A 14,514-nucleotide genomic window follows, 5' to 3' on the forward strand; every position below is an offset into this window, starting at 1 on the left:
TGGTATATACAGTGTACAGTCCTGATGAGCGGTGGTATATACAGGGTACAGTCCTGATGAGCGGTGGTATATACAGTGTACAGTCCTGATGAGCGGTGGTATATACAGTGTACAGTCCTGATGAGCGGTGGTATATACAGTGTACAGTCCTGATGAGCGGCGGTATATACAGGGTACAGTCCTGATCTGCGGTGGTATATACAGTGTACAGTCCTGATGAGCGGTGGTATATACAGTGTACAGTCCTGATGAGCGGTGGTATATACAGTGTACAGTCCTGATGAGCGGTGGTATATACAGGGTACAGTCCTGATGAGCGGTGGTATATACAGTGTACAGTCCTGATGAGCGGTGGTATATACAGTGTACAGTCCTGATGAGCGGCGGTATATACAGTGTACAGTCCTGATGAGCGGTGGTATATACAGGGTACAGTCCTGATGAGCGGTGGTATATACAGTGTACAGTCCTGATGAGCGGTGGTATATACAGTGTACAGTCCTGATGAGCGGTGGTATATACAGGGTACAGTCCTGATGAGCGGTGGTATATACAGTGTACAGTCCTGATGAGCGGTGGTATATACAGTGTACAGTCCTGATGAGCGGTGGTATATACAGTGTACAGTCCTGATGAGCGGTGGTATATACAGTGTACAGTCCTGATGAGCGGTGGTATATACAGTGTACAGTCCTGATCTGCGGTGGTATATACAGGGTACAGTCCTGATGAGCGGTGGTATATACTGTGTACAGTCCTGATGAGCGGCGGTATATACAGTGTACAGTCCTGATGAGCGGTGGTATATACAGTGTACAGTCCTGATGAGCGGTGGTATATACAGTGTACAGTCCTGATGAGCGGTGGTATATACAGTGTACAGTCCTGATGAGCGGTGGTATATACAGTGTACAGTCCTGATGAGCGGCGGTATATACAGTGTACAGTCCTGATGAGCGGTGGTATATACAGTGTACAGTCCTGATGAGCGGTGGTATATACAGGGTACAGTCCTGATGAGCGGTGGTATATACAGTGTACAGTCCTGATGAGCGGTGGTATATACAGTGTACAGTCCTGATGAGCGGTGGTATATACAGTGTACAGTCCTGATGAGCGGTGGTATATACAGTGTACAGTCCTGATGAGCGGTGGTATATACAGTGTACAGTCCTGATCTGCGGTGGTATATACAGGGTACAGTCCTGATGAGCGGTGGTATATACTGTGTACAGTCCTGATGAGCGGCGGTATATACAGTGTACAGTCCTGATGAGCGGTGGTATATACAGTGTACAGTCCTGATGAGCGGTGGTATATACAGTGTACAGTCCTGATGAGCGGTGGTATATACAGTGTACAGTCCTGATGAGCGGTGGTATATACAGTGTACAGTCCTGATGAGCGGCGGTATATACAGTGTACAGTCCTGATGAGCGGTGGTATATACAGTGTACAGTCCTGATGAGCGGTGGTATATACAGGGTACAGTCCTGATGAGCGGTGGTATATACAGGGTACAGTCCTGATGAGCGGTGGTATATACAGTGTACAGTCCTGATGAGCGGTGGTATATACAGTGTACAGTCCTGATGAGCGGTGGTATATACAGGGTACAGTCCTGATGAGCGGTGGTATATACAGTGTGCGGTCCTGATGAGCGGTGGTATATACAGTGTACAGTCCTGATGAGCGGTGGTATATACAGTGTACAGTCCTGATGAGCGGCGGTATATACAGTGTACAGTCCTGATGAGCGGTGGTATATACAGTGTACAGTCCTGATGAGCGGTGGTATATACAGGGTACAGTCCTGATGAGCGGTGGTATATACAGTGTACAGTCCTGATGAGCGGTGGTATATACAGTGTACAGTCCTGATGAGCGGTGGTATATACAGTGTACAGTCCTGATGAGCGGTGGTATATACAGTGTACAGTCCTGATGAGCGGTGGTATATACAGTGTACAGTCCTGATGAGCGGTGGTATATACAGTGTACAGTCCTGATGAGCGGTGGTATATACAGTGTACAGTCCTGATGAGCGGTGGTATATACAGTGTGCGGTCCTGATGAGCGGTGGTATATACAGTGTACGGTCCTGATGAGCGGTGGTATATACAGTGTACAGTCCTGATGAGCGGTGGTATATACAGTGTACGGTCCTGATGAGCGGTGGTATATACTGTGTACAGTCCTGATGAGCGGCAGTATATACAGTGTACAGTCCTGATGAGCGGTGGTATATACAGTGTACAGTCCTGATGAGCGGTGGTATATACAGTGTACGGTCCTGATGAGCGGTGGTATATACAAGGTACGGTCCTGATGAGCGGTGGTATATACAGTGTACAGTCCTGATGAGCGGTGGTATATACAGTGTACAGTCCTGATGAGCGGTGGTATATACAGTGTACAGTCCTGATCTGCGGTGGTATATACAGTGTACAGTCCTGATGAGCGGTGGTATATACAGTGTACAGTCCTGATCTGCGGTGGTATATACAGTGTACAGTCCTGATGAGCGGTGGTATATACTGTGTACAGTCCTGATGAGCGGTGGTATATACTGTGTACAGTCCTGATGAGCGGCAGTATATACAGTGTACAGTCCTGATGAGCGGTGGTATATACAGTGTACAGTCCTGATGAGCGGTGGTATATACAGGGTACAGTCCTGATGAGCGGTGGTATATACAGGGTACAGTCCTGATGAGCGGTGGTATATACAGGGTACAGTCCTGATGAGCGGTGGTATATACAGTGTACAGTCCTGATGAGCGGTGGTATATACAGTGTACAGTCCTGATCTGCGGTGGTATATACAGTGTACAGTCCTGATGAGCGGTGGTATATACAGTGTACAGTCCTGATCTGCGGTGGTATATACAGTGTACAGTCCTGATGAGCGGTGGTATATACTGTGTACAGTCCTGATGAGCGGTGGTATATACTGTGTACAGTCCTGATGAGCGGCAGTATATACAGTGTACAGTCCTGATGAGCGGTGGTATATACTGTGTACAGTCCTGATGAGCGGTGGTATATACAGTGTACAGTCCTGATGAGCGGTGGTATATACAGTGTACAGTCCTGATGAGCGGTGGTATATACAGTGTACAGTCCTGATCTGCGGTGGTATATACAGTGTACAGTCCTGATGAGCGGTGGTATATACAGTGTACAGTCCTGATGAGCGGTGGTATATACAGTGTACAGTCCTGATGAGCGGTGGTATATACAGTGTACAGTCCTGATGAGCGGTGGTATATACAGTGTACAGTCCTGATGAGCGGTGGTATATACAGTGTACAGTCCTGATCTGCGGTGGTATATACAGTGTGCGGTCCTGATGAGCGGTGGTATATACAGTGTACGGTCCTGATGAGCGGTGGTATATACAGTGTACAGTCCTGATGAGCGGTGGTATATACAGTGTACAGTCCTGATGAGCGGTGGTATATACAGTGTACAGTCCTGATGAGCGGTGGTATATACAGGGTACGGTCCTGATGAGCGGTGGTATATACAGTGTACAGTCCTGATGAGCGGAGGTATATACAGTGTACAGTCCTGATGAGCGGTGGTATATACAGTGTACAGTCCTGATGAGCGGCAGTATATACAGTGTACAGTCCTGATGAGCGGTGGTATATACAGTGTACAGTCCTGATGAGCGGTGGTATATACAGTGTACAGTCCTGATGAGCGGTGGTATATACAGTGTACAGTCCTGATGAGCGGTGGTATATACAGTGTACAGTCCTGATGAGCGGTAGTATATACAGGGTACAGTCCTGATGAGCGGTGGTATATACAGTGTACAGTCCTGATGAGCGGCAGTATATACAGTGTACAGTCCTGATGAGCGGTGGTATATACAGTGTACAGTCCTGATGAGCGGTGGTATATACAGTGTACAGTCCTGATGAGCGGTGGTATATACAGTGTACAGTCCTGATGAGCGGTGGTATATACAGTGTACAGTCCTGATGAGCGGCGGTATATACAGTGTACAGTCCTGATGAGCGGTGGTATATACAGGGTACAGTCCTGATGAGCGGTGGTATATACAGTGTACAGTCCTGATGAGCGGTGGTATATACAGTGTACAGTCCTGATGAGCGGTGGTATATACAGTGTACAGTCCTGATGAGCGGTGGTATATACAGTGTACAGTCCTGATGAGCGGTGGTATATACAGTGTACAGTCCTGATGAGCGGTGGTATATACAGTGTACAGTCCTGATGAGCGGCAGTATATACAGGGTACAGTCCTGATGAGCGGTGGTATATACAGGGTACAGTCCTGATGAGCGGTGGTATATACAGTGTACAGTCCTGATGAGCGGTGGTATATACAGTGTACAGTCCTGATGAGCGGTGGTATATACAGTGTACAGTCCTGATGTGCGGTGGTATATACTGTGTACAGTCCTGATGAGCGGCAGTATATACAGTGTACAGTCCTGATGAGCGGTGGTATATACAGTGTACAGTCCTGATGAGCGGTGGTATATACAGTGTACAGTCCTGATGAGCGGTGGTATATACAGTGTACAGTCCTGATGAGCGGTGGTATATACAGTGTACAGTCCTGATGAGCGGTGGTATATACAGTGTACAGTCCTGGTGAGCGGTGGTATATACAGTGTACAGTCCTGATGAGCGGTGGTATATACAGGGTACAGTCCTGATGAGCGGTGGTATATACAGGGTACAGTCCTGATGAGCGGTGGTATATACAGTGTACGGTCCTGATGAGCGGTGGTATATACAGTGTACAGTCCTGATGAGCGGTGGTATACACAGTGTACAGTCCTGATGAGCGGTGGTATATACAGGGTACAGTCCTGATGAGCGGTGGTATATACAGGGTACAGTCCTGGTGAGCGGTGGTATACACAGTGTACAGTCCTGATGAGCGGTGGTATATACAGGGTACAGTCCTGATGAGCGGTGATATATACAGGGTACAGTCCTGATGAGCGGTGGTATATACAGTGTACAGTCCTGATGAGCGGCGGTATATACAGGGTACAGTCCTGATGAGCGGTGGTATACACAGTGTACAGTCCTGATGAGCGGTGGTATATACAGGGTACAGTCCTGATGAGCGGTGGTATATACAGGGTACAGTCCTGGTGAGCGGTGGTATACACAGTGTACAGTCCTGATGAGCGGTGGTATATACAGGGTACAGTCCTGATGAGCGGTGATATATACAGGGTACAGTCCTGATGAGCGGTGGTATATACAGTGTACAGTCCTGATGAGCGGCGGTATATACAGTGTACAGTCCTGATGAGCGGTGGTATATACAGTGTACAGTCCTGATGAGCGGTGGTATATACAGTGTACAGTCCTGATGAGCGGTGGTATATACAGTGTACAGTCCTGATGAGCGGTGGTATATACAGTGTACGGTCCTGATGAGCGGTGGTATATACAGTGTACGGTCCTGATGAGCGGTGGTATATACAGGGTACAGTCCTGATGAGCGGTGGTATATACAGGGTACAGTCCTGATGAGCGGTGGTATATACAGGGTACAGTCCTGATGAGCGGTGGTATATACAGGGTACAGTCCTGATGAGCGGTGGTATATACAGTGTACAGTCCTGATGAGCGGTGGTATATACAGTGTGCGGTCCTGATGAGCGGTGGTATATACAGTGTACGGTCCTGATGAGCGGTGGTATATACAGTGTACAGTCCTGATGAGCGGTGGTATATACAGTGTGCGGTCCTGATGAGCGGTGGTATATACAGGGTACAGTCCTGATGAGCGGTGGTATATACAGGGTACAGTCCTGGTGAGCGGTGGTATATACAGTGTGCGGTCCTGATGAGCGGTGGTATATACAGGGTACAGTCCTGATGAGCGGTGGTATATACAGGGTACGGTCCTGATGAGCGGTGGTATATACAGTGTACAGTCCTGATGAGCGGTGGTATATACAGTGTACAGTCCTGATGAGCGGTGGTATATACAGTGTACAGTCCTGATGAGCGCTGGTATATACAGTGTACAGTCCTGATCTGCGGTGGTATATACAGGGTACAGTCCTGATGAGCGGTGGTATATACAGTGTACAGTCCTGATGAGCGGTGGTATATACAGTGTACGGTCCTGATGAGCGGTGGTATATACAGTGTACAGTCCTGATGAGCGGTGGTATATACAGTGTACAGTCCTGATGAGCGGTGGTATATACAGTGTACAGTCCTGATGAGCGGTGGTATATACAGTGTACAGTCCTGATGAGCGGTGGTATATACAGTGTACAGTCCTGATGAGCGGTGGTATATACAGTGTACAGTCCTGATCTGCGGTGGTATATACAGTGTACAGTCCTGATGAGCGGTGGTATATACAGTGTACAGTCCTGATGAGCGGTGGTATATACAGTGTACAGTCCTGATGAGTGGTGGTATATACAGGGTACAGTCCTGATGAGCGGTGGTATATACAGGGTACAGTCCTGATGAGCGGTGGTATATACAGTGTACAGTCCTGATGAGCGGTGGTATATACAGTGTACGGTCCTGATGAGCGGTGGTATATACAGGGTACAGTCCTGATGAGCGGTGGTATATACAGTGTACGGTCCTGATGAGCGGTGGTATATACAGTGTACAGTCCTGATGAGCGGCGGTATATACAGTGTACAGTCCTGATGAGCGGTGGTATATACAGTGTACAGTCCTGATGAGCGGTGGTATATACAGTGTACAGTCCTGATGAGCGGTGGTATATACAGTGTACGGTCCTGATGAGCGGTGGTATATACAGTGTACGGTCCTGATGAGCGGTGGTATATACAGGGTACAGTCCTGATGAGCGGTGGTATATACAGGGTACAGTCCTGATGAGCGGTGGTATATACAGGGTACAGTCCTGATGAGCGGTGGTATATACAGGGTACAGTCCTGATGAGCGGTGGTATATACAGTGTACAGTCCTGATGAGCGGTGGTATATACAGTGTGCGGTCCTGATGAGCGGTGGTATATACAGGGTACAGTCCTGATGAGCGGTGGTATATACAGGGTACAGTCCTGGTGAGCGGTGGTATATACAGTGTGCGGTCCTGATGAGCGGTGGTATATACAGGGTACAGTCCTGATGAGCGGCGGTATATACAGGGTACAGTCCTGATGAGCGGTGGTATATACAGTGTACAGTCCTGATGAGCGGTGGTATATACAGTGTACAGTCCTGATGAGCGGTGGTATATACAGTGTACAGTCCTGATGAGCGGTGGTATATACAGTGTACAGTCCTGATGAGCGGTGGTATATACAGTGTACAGTCCTGATGAGCGGTGGTATATACAGTGTACAATCCTGATGAGCGGTGGTATATACAGTGTACAGTCCTGATGAGCGGTGGTATATACAGTGTACAGTCCTGATGAGCGGTGGTATATACAGTGTACAGTCCTGATGAGCGGTGGTATATACAGTGTACAGTCCTGATGAGCGGTGGTATATACAGGGTACAGTCCTGATGAGCGGTGGTATATACAGGGTACAGTCCTGATGAGCGGTGGTATATACAGTGTACAGTCCTGATGAGTGGTGGTATATACAGTGTACAGTCCTGATGAGCGGTGGTATATACAGTGTACGGTCCTGATGAGCGGTGGTATATACAGTGTGCGGTCCTGATGAGCGGTGGTATATACAGTGTACAGTCCTGATGAGCGGTGGTATATACAGTGTACAGTCCTGATGAGCGGTGGTATATACAGTGTGCGGTCCTGATGAGCGGTGGTATATACAGGGTACAGTCCTGATGAGCGGTGGTATATACAGGGTACAGTCCTGATGAGCGGTGGTATATACAGTGTACAGTCCTGATGAGCGGTGGTATATACAGTGTACAGTCCTGATGAGCGGTGGTATATACAGTGTACAGTCCTGATGAGCGGTGGTATATACAGTGTACAGTCCTGATGAGCGGTGGTATATACAGTGTACAGTCCTGATGAGCGGTGGTATATACAGTGTACAGTCCTGATGAGCGGTGGTATATACAGTGTACAGTCCTGATGAGCGGTGGTATATACAGTGTACAGTCCTGATGAGCGGTGGTATATACAGGGTACAGTCCTGATGAGCGGTGGTATATACAGTGTACAGTCCTGATGAGCGGTGGTATATACAGTGTACAGTCCTGATGAGCGGTGGTATATACAGTGTACAGTCCTGATGAGCGGTGGTATATACAGTGTACAGTCCTGATGAGCAGTGGTATATACAGTGTACAGTCCTGATGAGCGGTGGTATATACAGGGTACAGTCCTGATGAGCGGTGATATATACAGGGTACAGTCCTGATGAGCGGTGGTATATACAGTGTACAGTCCTGATGAGCGGTGGTATATACAGTGTACAGTCCTGATGAGCGGTGGTATATACAGTGTACAGTCCTGATGAGCGGTGGTATATACTGTGTACAGTCCTGATGAGCGGCGGTATATACAGTGTACAGTCCTGATCTGCGGTGGTATATACAGGGTACAGTCCTGATGAGCGGTGGTATATACAGGGTACAGTCCTGATGAGCGGTGGTATATACAGTGTACAGTCCTGATGAGCGGTGGTATATACAGTGTACAGTCCTGATGAGCGGTGGTATATACAGTGTACAGTCCTGATGAGCGGTGGTATATACAGTGTACAGTCCTGATGAGCGGTGGTATATACAGGGTACAGTCCTGATGAGCGGTGGTATATACAGTGTACAGTCCTGATGAGCGGTGGTATATACAGCGTACAGTCCTGATGAGCGGTGGTATATACAGTGTACAGTCCTGATGAGCGGTGGTATATACAGGGTACAGTCCTGATGAGCGGTGGTATATACAGTGTACAGTCCTGATGAGCGGTGGTATATACAGTGTACAGTCCTGATGAGCGGTGGTATATACAGTGTACAGTCCTGATGAGCGGTGGTATATACAGTGTACAGTCCTGATGAGCGGTGGTATATACAGTGTACAGTCCTGATGAGCGGTGGTATATACAGTGTACAGTCCTGATGAGCGGCGGTATATACAGTGTACAGTCCTGATGAGCGGTGGTATATACAATGTGCGGTCCTGATGAGCGGTGGTATATACAGTGTACAGTCCTGATGAGCGGTGGTATACACAGTGTACAGTCCTGATGAGCGGTGGTATATACTGTGTACAGTCCTGATGAGCGGCGGTATATACAGTGTACAGTCCTGATCTGCGGTGGTATATACAGGGTACAGTCCTGATGAGCGGTGGTATATACAGGGTACAGTCCTGATGAGCGGTGGTATATACAGTGTACAGTCCTGATGAGCGGTGGTATATACAGTGTACAGTCCTGATGAGCGGTGGTATATACAGTGTACAGTCCTGATGAGCGGTGGTATATACAGTGTACAGTCCTGATGAGCGGTGGTATATACAGTGTACAGTCCTGATGAGCGGTGGTATATACAGTGTACAGTCCTGATGAGCGGCGGTATATACAGTGTACAGTCCTGATGAGTGGTGGTATATACAGTGTACAGTCCTGATGAGCGGTGGTATATACAGTGTACAGTCCTGATGAGCGGTGGTATATACAGGGTACAGTCCTGATGAGCGGTGGTATATACAGTGTACAGTCCTGATGAGCGGTGGTATATACTGGGTACAGTCCTGATGAGCGGTGGTATATACAGTTTACAGTCCTGATGAGCGGTGGTATATACAGTGTACAGTCCTGATGAGCGGTGGTATATACAGTGTACAGTCCTGATGAGCGGTGGTATATACAGTGTACGGTCCTGATGAGCGGTGGTATATACAGTGTACAGTCCTGATGAGCGGTGGTATATACAGTGTGCGGTCCTGATGAGCGGTGGTATATACAGTGTACGGTCCTGATGAGCGGTGGTATATACAGTGTACAGTCCTGATGAGTGGTGGTATATACAGTGTACAGTCCTGATGAGCGGTGGTATATACAGTGTACAGTCCTGATGAGCGGTGGTATATACAGTGTACAGTCCTGATGAGCGGTGGTATATACAGTGTACGGTCCTGATGAGCGGTGGTATATACAGTGTACAGTCCTGATGAGCGGTGGTATATACAGTGTGCGGTCCTGATGAGCGGTGGTATATACAGTGTACAGTCCTGATGAGCGGTGGTATATACAGTGTGCGGTCCTGATGAGCGGTGGTATATACAGTGTACGGTCCTGATGAGCGGTGGTATATACAGTGTACAGTCCTGATGAGTGGTGGTATATACAGGGTACAGTCCTGATGAGCGGTGGTATATACAGTGTACGGTCCTGATGAGCGGTGGTATATACAGTGTACAGTCCTGATGAGAGGCAGTATATACAGTGTACAGTCCTGATGAGCGGTGGTATATACAGTGTACAGTCCTGATGAGCGGCGGTATATACAGTGTACAGTCCTGATGAGCGGTGGTATATACAGTGTACAGTCCTGATGAGCGGTGGTATATACAGTGTACAGTCCTGATGAGCGGTGGTATATACAGGGTACAGTCCTGATGAGCGGTGGTATATACAGGGTACAGTCCTGATGAGCGGTGGTATATACAGGGTACAGTCCTGATGAGCAGTGGTATATACAGGGTACAGTCCTGATGAGCGGTGGTATATACAGTGTATGGTCCTGATGAGCGCTGGTATATACAGGGTACAGTCCTGATGAGCGGTGGTATACACAGTGTACAGTCCTGATGGGCGGTGGTATATACAGGGTACAGTCCTGATGAGCGGTGGTATATACAGTGTACAGTCCTGATGAGCGGTGGTATATACAGTGTGCGGTCCTGATGGGCGGTGGTATACACAGTGTACAGTCCTGATGGGCGGTGGTATATACAGGGTACAGTCCTGATGAGCGGTGGTATATACAGTGTGCGGTCCTGATGAGCGGTGGTATATACAGTGTACAGTCCTGATGAGCGGTGGTATATACAGTGTACAGTCCTGATGAGCGGTGGTATATACAGTGTACAGTCCTGATGAGCGGTGGTATATACTGTGTACAGTCCTGATGAGCGGCGGTATATACAGTGTACAGTCCTGATCTGCGGTGGTATATACAGGGTACAGTCCTGATGAGCGGTGGTATATACAGTGTACAGTCCTGATGAGCGGTGGTATATACAGTGTACAGTCCTGATGAGCGGTGGTATATACTGTGTACAGTCCTGATGAGCGGCGGTATATACAGTGTACAGTCCTGATCTGCGGTGGTATATACAGGGTACAGTCCTGATGAGCGGTGGTATATACAGGGTACAGTCCTGATGAGCGGTGGTATATACAGTGTACAGTCCTGATGAGCGGTGGTATATACAGTGTACAGTCCTGATGAGCGGTGGTATATACAGTGTACAGTCCTGATGAGCGGTGGTATATACAGTGTACAGTCCTGATGAGCGGTGGTATATACAGTGTACAGTCCTGATGAGCGGTGGTATATACAGTGTACAGTCCTGATGAGCGGCGGTATATACAGTGTACAGTCCTGATGAGTGGTGGTATATACAGTGTACAGTCCTGATGAGCGGTGGTATATACAGTGTACAGTCCTGATGAGCGGTGGTATATACAGGGTACAGTCCTGATGAGCGGTGGTATATACAGTGTATGGTCCTGATGAGCGGTGGTATATACAGGGTACAGTCCTGATGAGCGGTGGTATATACAGTGTACAGTCCTGATGGGCGGTGGTATACACAGTGTACAGTCCTGATGGGCGGTGGTATATACAGGGTACAGTCCTGATGAGCGGTGGTATATACAGTGTGCGGTCCTGATGAGCGGTGGTATATACAGTGTACAGTCCTGATGAGCGGTGGTATATACAGTGTACAGTCCTGATGAGCGGTGGTATATACAGTGTACAGTCCTGATGAGCGGTGGTATATACTGTGTACAGTCCTGATGAGCGGCGGTATATACAGTGTACAGTCCTGATCTGCGGTGGTATATACAGGGTACAGTCCTGATGAGCGGTGGTATATACAGTGTACAGTCCTGATGAGCGGTGGTATATACAGTGTACAGTCCTGATGAGCGGTGGTATATACTGTGTACAGTCCTGATGAGCGGCGGTATATACAGTGTACAGTCCTGATCTGCGGTGGTATATACAGGGTACAGTCCTGATGAGCGGTGGTATATACAGGGTACAGTCCTGATGAGCGGTGGTATATACAGTGTACAGTCCTGATGAGCGGTGGTATATACAGTGTACAGTCCTGATGAGCGGTGGTATATACAGTGTACAGTCCTGATGAGCGGTGGTATATACAGTGTACAGTCCTGATGAGCGGTGGTATATACAGTGTACAGTCCTGATGAGCGGTGGTATATACAGTGTACAGTCCTGATGAGCGGCGGTATATACAGTGTACAGTCCTGATGAGTGGTGGTATATACAGTGTACAGTCCTGATGAGCGGTGGTATATACAGTGTACAGTCCTGATGAGCGGTGGTATATACAGGGTACAGTCCTGATGAGCGGTGGTATATACAGTGTACAGTCCTGATGAGCGGTGGTATATACTGGGTACAGTCCTGATGAGCGGTGGTATATACAGTTTACAGTCCTGATGAGCGGTGGTATATACAGTGTACAGTCCTGATGAGCGGTGGTATATACAGGGTACAGTCCTGATGAGCGGTGGTATATACAGTGTACGGTCCTGATGAGCGGTGGTATATACAGTGTACAGTCCTGATGAGAGGCAGTATATACAGTGTACAGTCCTGATGAGCGGTGGTATATACAGTGTACAGTCCTGATGAGCGGCGGTATATACAGTGTACAGTCCTGATGAGCGGTGGTATATACAGTGTACAGTCCTGATGAGCGGTGGTATATACAGTGTACAGTCCTGATGAGCGGTGGTATATACAGGGTACAGTCCTGATGAGCGGTGGTATATACAGGGTACAGTCCTGATGAGCGGTGGTATATACAGGGTACAGTCCTGATGAGCAGTGGTATATACAGGGTACAGTCCTGATGAGCGGTGGTATATACAGTGTATGGTCCTGATGAGCGGTGGTATATACAGGGTACAGTCCTGATGAGCGGTGGTATATACAGTGTACAGTCCTGATGGGCGGTGGTATACACAGTGTACAGTCCTGATGGGCGGTGGTATATACAGGGTACAGTCCTGATGAGCGGTGGTATATACAGTGTGCGGTCCTGATGAGCGGTGGTATATACAGTGTACAGTCCTGATGAGCGGTGGTATACACAGTGTACAGTCCTGATGAGCGGTGGTATATACAGGGTACAGTCCTGATGAGCGGCAGTATATACAGTGTACAGTCCTGATGAGCGGCGGTATATACAGTGTACAGTCCTGATGAGCGGTGGTATATACAGTGTACAGTCCTGATGAGCGGTGGTATATACAGTGTACAGTCCTGATGAGCGGTGGTATATACAGTGTACGGTCCTGATGAGCGGCGGTATATACAGGGTACAGTCCTGATGAGCGGTGGTATATACAGGGTACAGTCCTGATGAGCGGTGGTATATACAGTGTACAGTCCTGATGAGCGGTGGTATATACAGGGTACAGTCCTGATGAGCGGTGGTATATACAGGGTACAGTCCTGATGAGCGGTGGTATATACAGTGTACAGTCCTGATGAGCGGTGGTATATACAGGGTACAGTCCTGATGAGCGGTGGTATATACAGGGTACAGTCCTGATGAGCGGTGGTATATACAGTGTACAGTCCTGATGAGCGGTGGTATATACAGGGTACAGTCCTGATGAGCGGTGGTATATACAGGGTACAGTCCTGATGAGCGGTGGTATATACAGTGTACAGTCCTGATGAGCGGTGGTATATACAGTGTACAGTCCTGATGAGCGGTGGTATATACAGTGTACAGTCCTGATGAGCGGTGGTATATACAGTGTACAGTCCTGATGAGCGGTGGTATATACAGTGTACGGTCCTGATGAGCGGTGGTATATACAGTGTACAGTCCTGATGAGCGGTGGTATATACAGTGTGCGGTCCTGATGAGCGGTGGTATATACAGTGTACGGTCCTGATGAGCGGTGGTATATACAGTGTACAGTCCTGATGAGCGGTGGTATATACAGTGTACAGTCCTGATGAGCGGTGGTATATACAGGGTACAGTCCTGATGAGCGGTGGTATATACAGTGTACAGTCCTGATGAGCGGTGGTATATACAGTGTACGGTCCTGATGACCGGTGGTATATACAGTGTACAGTCCTGATGAGCGGTGGTATATACAGGGTACAGTCCTGATGAGCGGTGGTATATACAGTGTACGGTCCTGATGAGCGGTGGTATATACAGTGTACAGTCCTGATGAGCGGTGGTATATACAGTGTACAGTCCTGATGAGCGGTGGTATATACAGGGTACAGTCCTGATGAGCGGTGGTATATACAGTGTACAGTCCTGATGAGCGGTGGTATATACAGTGTACG

This window comes from Rhinoderma darwinii, unplaced genomic scaffold, assembly GCF_050947455.1.
Source record: "Rhinoderma darwinii isolate aRhiDar2 unplaced genomic scaffold, aRhiDar2.hap1 Scaffold_4198, whole genome shotgun sequence".
Classification (NCBI taxonomy): Eukaryota; Metazoa; Chordata; class Amphibia; order Anura; family Rhinodermatidae; genus Rhinoderma; species Rhinoderma darwinii.